This window comes from Triticum aestivum, chromosome 4D (genome assembly GCF_018294505.1).
Source record: "Triticum aestivum cultivar Chinese Spring chromosome 4D, IWGSC CS RefSeq v2.1, whole genome shotgun sequence".
NCBI lineage: Eukaryota > Viridiplantae > Streptophyta > Magnoliopsida > Poales > Poaceae > Triticum > Triticum aestivum.
The window spans coordinates 397,343,660-397,350,697 of record NC_057805.1 but is presented as its reverse complement, the minus strand read 5'-3'; positions in this window follow the sequence as shown (position 1 = coordinate 397,350,697).

The following is a 7,038-nucleotide window of genomic DNA, read 5'->3' as shown; positions in this document are numbered from 1 at the left end:
CTGCAGGGTATTATCTTTCGAAAGCCGTGCCCGCGGTTATGAGGCAGATGGGAATTTGTTAATGTCCGGTTGTAGAGAACTTGTCACTTGACTTAATTAAAACGCATCAACCGCGTGTGTAGCCGTGATGGTCTCTTTTTAGCGGGGTCCGGGAAGAGAACACGGCTTTTGGGTTATGTTTGACGTAAGTAGGAGTTCAGGATCACTTCTTGATCATTGCTAGTTGACGACCGTTGCGTTGCTTCTCTTCTCGCTCTCATTTGCGTATGTTAGCCACCATATATGCTTAGTGCCTGCTGCAGCTCCACCTCATTACACCATCCTTTCCTATAAGCTTAAATAGTCTTGATCTCGCGGGTGTGAGATTGCTGAGTCCTCGTGACTCACAGATTCTTCCAAAACAGTTGCAGGTGCCGATGATACCAGTGCAGATGACGCAACCGAGCTCAAGTGGGAGCTCGATGAAGAACTTGGTCGTTACTATGTTTCTTTTCATGTTGATCAGTAGTGGTGCCCAGTTGGGACAATCAGGGGTCTGGCATTTGGGGTTGTCTTCTTTTATTTTGGTTCCGTAGTCGGACCTATGTGTGTACTCTGATTGATGTATGAATTTATTTATGTATTGTGTGAAGTGGCGATTGTAAGCCAACTCTTTACCCCATTCTTGTTCATTACATGGGATTGTGTGAAGATGACCCTTCTTGCGACAAAACCACAATGCGGTTATGCCTCTAAGTCGTGCCTCGACACGTGGGAGATATAGCCGCATCGTGGGCGTTACACTTTGTTAATGTATGTTTCATCAACTAGTCCCATTGTTAATGTTTAAGCGTTTCTGCAAACTGGGGTGCTTAATTTTAGTTGATATGTACAAAAATAGAGATTTGAATGTCTCAAGGCGCCTCCTTGTACTACCGCTGTACACTGATGTTCATCACTGGCAGAAGGTGTATCTGGGAGACTTGGGACGATGTCCAGTATGAGGCGTCGCAGGGCCCATCTCGCCCTCGCAGCATGGCATACTATGATACTATCGCAATATTTTCTTCTATTTATTTTGTGTGTTTCATCAACTAGTGCCACTATAATGTAATCACGCTTTTTCATTATCTGTGCAAACAGGGTTATTCAGCTGCATTTTGGTGGAACTGCACAAATGTACGTATGGAACTGGCATATATGCAGAGTGCGAGGTGTGCCAAGTAAAAATTACCGACACCAACCATGCTGCATGCACGCATTGGCATCCACCACCACCAGTGGGATGTGTGGCGCAGACGGCGACCCTGTGAAGCTAGCTAGGATGTTGGAGATACAGTCTTGGTTTGACAACAAGGACCAACTAGCGGCGACGGCGACATCCATGGCCAAATATCTGCAACAGAGTGAAAAGGCGGCGATACTCCCGGAGGGAGTCGCGCCGGAGTACATAGAGCTGCTCCTCTGGGCCATGGAGCAAACAGATTCACCGAATCCGATCGTGAGGGAGCGATGGTGGGAGTATCAATCCCAGATGGAGCATCCACCAGAGATTGAAGGATCGAGCATCTACAGGGTGCCGTTTGTGAGGGTGTCCTGCCAGAGCGAGCCGGTGGAGTCTTTGTCGACCGAACCCAACTGCAAGAGGAGAAAAGCAGTTGGCCCGATGACGCTTCCCTGCCATCGTCTCCCTCGCCGTTCACATCTTCTCACGGGGCGGCTGTCTGCCGCCGAGGAATTGGAGGGGGCTGCCCCCCCCCCCCCCCAGCCCAATAGTCGGGCAGGTTGTGAATTGTCAGGAGGAGCTTAGGCTTGTCAGTATTTGCAGGTTGTGAATTGTGTTTTGTGTTGTGTATTTTGAGAGTACTTTCAGATATGAATGTCTTTTGAATATCAGATTTGTAGTATTGAGCATATGAAGCATTTTATGAATTCTAGAGATCTATTTTTAGCACTTAAAAAAATGTAGTTTCATAGGAGTATAAAAGTGCAGACAATGTGATTCTCAGAGAAGAAACTGCAAGTTTCAGTTTCAGATAAGAAACTGCAAGTTTAGTTTCAGATAAGAAACTGCAACTTTCAGAGGCAGAGCATTTATATTAACATGGCCTTTTGAAACAGGGTTAACATCATGTTGGAAGTTTTATTCATGGTCGAAAATGGAACTACCAGCCAATTAACATCAAGTTGATCAACATTCATGCATAGCACATCTTCATATGATGCACAGTCAAAATGCCCACACAATGTCGAGTGTGCGAAACACAGAGAAAACGAGGGACAAAGTTTTGGCAAGTGTTGGACGTGGTTTTGGGCTGCCCCGTCTAGGCCTGCTCCCTCCTCCCCGCGGCCGGCTCTGCTGCCGCGCAGGCCTCACCACCCCACCGTACTCCCATCGCTGGCCTAGCCATCCCTCTACTCACCCACACCTGCTGTTATTCTCTGGCGATGGCAGACGAACCAGTAAACCCTCGTACAGTCGTACTCCCCTCCGCCTGGGAAACAACTGCTGAGTCTTCCCTGCCTCCGTGTCGTTCCCTTCCTAGGCCTCGCCGTCGTCCACCGCCCTGGTGCTCTCGGCGCGGCCTGGTCAACGTGGTCAACGACCGACATGCATCTGAAGTGGACTGTACGTGGAGAGGCCGATAGCTGGGTCCACGGCCGCACGCAAGGAAATGCCTCCTTATTACGCGCAAAATAATGATTCCTCCACCTGACATCAGGGACCCACCGAAAGGGCCTCTGTATTTCGCGAAAAAACGTTACCGCCGCTGACAGCTCGGACCCACCAGCTATATCTTCACACGCAAGGAAGTGCCTCCTTATTACGCACAAAAAAAGAATACTCCCCCTGCTACCTGGGACCCACCATGCTGGGAGGCTGACTTGTGGGCCTACTAAGTTGACTGGGACGGGGGCCTTTGTCAACTTTAGTCAATATGAACGATTCTAGCTCTAGTGACCGTACGATGTCCATCCAACGGCCGTAGTGCTTCTTCAACCTCTGGTCTTCATGCTCCAGCCGCCCAAAGCAGCGCCGGTCGTGCCGCATGCTCCTGCCTCCCGTGGCCGACTGTGCTGCCGCGGAGGCCTCACCGCCCCCTACTATTCCCACCGCTGGCCAGGCCCTGCGGCGACCGCAGCCTCACACTGCACCCGAACCAGTGAACCCTAGTACTCCTCTCCGCGCGGGCTTCCACTGCCGCGTCTTCCCCGGCTCCGTGTCGTCCCCTTCCTAGGCCTCGTCGTCGTCCACCGCCGTGGTGCTCTCCGCGCGGCATGGTCAACGTGGTCAAGGAACGACTTCCATCGGAAGAATACTGTACGTGGAGAGGCTGACAGCTGGGTCCACGGCCACAGCCCAGTTTTTTCAAGATTTGCCAAGTAAGTCACTTTGTCAGGCCTGTTGGGCTACAAATCTTTCAAGACGAGGAGAGCTTTCATTCGGCTGGCCGAGAAAATGGCCCATCAGTAATGAGAAATGGGTTGTACATTTTTAAAACACATCAAACCGGCAATTAGTTTCAAATATCTTTTTTTTTCATTTTGAGATTTTAAATTACATTAATTTTTATGCGTGGAGAATTTGTTGGATTTTATATTGATATACATTTATTTTTAAAATCAGTTTGAATGTGAGTCGAAATTTCGGGATTAAAAACAGTTCGGACCGCACCGAAATATGCAAAATTTTGTATAATTTTTTAACCGTGGCCACAATATGGGCTGTAATGCTAACAAAAAGAATATGGGCTCCAAAAAAAACCTTAATAATTAGTAAATGCGCTGTAAATTATTAGAAATAATGGCAGATGGGATGTATGCTATTTCCACAGATTTGAGGCTTTCCTAAAAAAGTTGACGCACAAGCAGTGACTGTTGGATGGCCATCCAACGGCCGTCGTGCTTCTTCAATCTTTGCTCTTCCTGCTCCAGCCGCTCAAATAAGCGTCGGTGGGACTGCCTGCTCCCTCCTCCCCGCGGCCGGCTCTGCTGCCACGCAAGCCTCACCGCCCCACCGTACTCCCATCGCTGGCCTAGCCATCCCTCTACTCACCCACACCTGCTGTTATTCTCTGGCGACCGCAGATGAACCAGTAAACCCTCGTACAGTCGTACTACCCTCCGCGTGGGAAACAACTGCCGAGTCTTCCCTGCCTCCGTGTCGTTCCCTTCCCAGGCCTCGCCGTTGTCCACCTCCCTGGTGCTCTCGGCGCGGCCTGGTCAACGTGGTCAACGACCGACATGCATCTGAAGTGGACTGTACATGGAGAGGCCGACAGCTGGGTCCACGGCCGCACACAAGGAAATGCGTCCTTATTATGCGCAAAATAATGATTCCTGCACCTGACATCAGGGACCCACCGAAAGGGCCTCTGTATTTCGCGAAAAAAACGTTACCGCCGCTGACAGCTCGGACCCACCAGCTATATCTTCGCACGGAAGGAAGTGCCTCCTTATTACGCACAAAAAATGAATACTCCCCTTGCTAGCTGGGACCCACCATGGTGGGAGGCTGACTTGTGGGCCTACTAAGTTGACTGGGATGGGGGCCTTGTCAACTTTAGTCAATATGAACGATTCTAGCTCCAGTGACCGTACGATGTCCATCCAACGGCCGTAGTGCTTCTTCAACCTCTGGTCTTCTTGCTCCAGCCGCCCAAAGTAGCGTCGGTCGTGCCGCATGCTCCTGCCTCCCGTGGCCGGCTGTGCTGCCACGGAGGCCTCACCGCCCCCTACTATTCCCACCGCTGGCCAGGCCCTGCGGCGACGGCAGCCTCACACCGCAGCCGAACCAGTGAACACTCGTACTCCTCTCCGCGCGGGCTTCCACTGCCGCGTCTTCCCCGGCTCCGCGTCGTCCCCTTCCTAGGCCTCGCTGTCGTCTACCGCCGTGGTGCTCTCCGCGCGGCGTGGTCAACGTGGTCAAGGAACGACTTCCATCGGAAGAGTACTGTACGTGGAGAGGCTGACAGTGGGTTCCACGGCCACAGCCCAGTTTTTTTGTGATTTGCCAAGTAAGTCGCTTTGTTAGGCCTGTTGGGCTACAAATCTTTCAAGACGGGGAGAGCTTTCATTCGGCTGGCCGAGAAAATGGCCCATTAGTAATGAGAAATGGGCTGTACATTTTTAAAACACATCAAACCGGCAATTACTTTCAAATATCTTTTTTTTGATTTCGAGATTTTAAATTACATTAATTTTTAGGCGTGGAGAATTTGTTGGATTTTATATTGATATACATTTATTTTTAAAATCAGTTTGAATGTGAGTCGATATTTCGAGATTAAAGCAGTTCGGACCGCACCGAAATATGCAAAATTCCGTATAATCTTTTAACCGTGGCCACAATATGGGCTGTAATGCTAAGAAAAAGAATATGGGCTCCAAAAAAAACTTAATAATTAGCAAATGGGCTGTAAATTATTAGAAATAATGGCAGATGGGTTGTATGCTGTTTTCTAGAGATTTGAGGCTTTCCTAAAAAAAGGTTGACGCACAAGCAGTGACTGTTGGATGGCCATCCAACGGCCGTCGTGCTTCTTCAATCTCTGCTCTTCTTGCTCCAGCCGCTCAAACAAGCGCCAGCGGGACTGCCTGCTCCCTCCTCCCCGCGGCCGGCTCTGCTGCCGCGCAGGCCTCACCGCCCCACCGTACTCCCATCGCTGGCCTAGCCATCCTTCTACTCACCCACACCTGCTGTTATTCTCCGGCGACGGCAGACGAACCAGTAAGCCCTCGTATAGTCATACTCCCCTCCGCATGGGAAACAACTGCCGAGTCTTCCCTACCTCCGTGTCGTTCCCTTCCTAGGCCTCGCCATCGTCCACCGCCCTGGTGCTCTCGGTGCGGCCTGGTCAACATGGTCAACGACCGACATGCATCTGAAGTGGACTGTACGTGGAGAGGCCGACAGCTGGGTCCACGGCCGCACGCAAGGAAATGCCTCCTTATTACGCGCAAAATAATGATTCCTCCACCTGACATCAGGCACCCACCGAAAGGGCCTCTGTATTTCATGAAAAAAATGTTACCGCCGCTGACAGCTCGGACCCACCAGCTATATCTTCGCACGCAAGGAAGTACCTCCTTATTACGCACAAAAAAAATGAATACTCCCCCTGCTAGCTGGGACCCACCATGGTTGGAGGCTGACTTGTGGGCCTACTAAGTTGACTGGGACGGGGGCCTTTGTCAACTTTAGTCAATATGAACGATTCTAGCTCCAGTGACCGTACGATGTCCATCCAACGGCCGTAGTGCTTCTTCAACCTCTGGTCTTCTTGCTCCAGCCGCCCAAAGCAGCGCCGGTCGTGCCGCATGCTCCTGCCTCCCGTGGCTGGCTGTGCTGCCGCGGAGGCCTCACCGCCCCCTACTATTCCCACCGCTGGCCAGGCCCTGCGGTGACGGCAGCCTCACACCGCAGCCGAACCAGTGAACCCTCATACTCCTCTCCGCGCGGGCTTCCACTGCCGCGTCTTCCCCGGCTCCCCGTCGTCCCCTTCCTAGGCCTCGCCGTCGTCCACCGCCCTGGTGCTCTCGGCGCAGCGTGGTCAACGTGGTCAAGGAACGACTTCCATCGGATGTGGAGTGTACGTGGAGAGGCTGACAGCTGGGTCCACGGCCGCAGCAAGGAAGTGCCTCCTTATTACGCGGAAAATAATGATTCCTCCACCTGACAGCTGGGACCCACCGGACGGGCCACTGTATTTCATGAAAAAAACATTTCCCCCTGACTGCTGTGACCCACCAGCTACATCTTCGCACGCAAGGAAGTGCATCCGGGCAAAAAATAAACGATTCGCGCCCCCTGACTGCTGGGACCCACCAGCTACATCTTTGCAGGCAAGGAAGTGCCTGACAGACAGGACCCACCTGGTCGAAGCGTACGTAGCGTTGTCATTCTGGTCGCGAACGTGTACGTACATATATACTGGTGGATGTAGAGGCGCGCACGTGTCGTAGTAGAGGCGCGTACGTGTCGTAGTAGAGGCGCGCACGTAGCATGTACACGTACGTACAGCGGCCAGGTTGCAAGAAAGAAAATACGGCCACGTA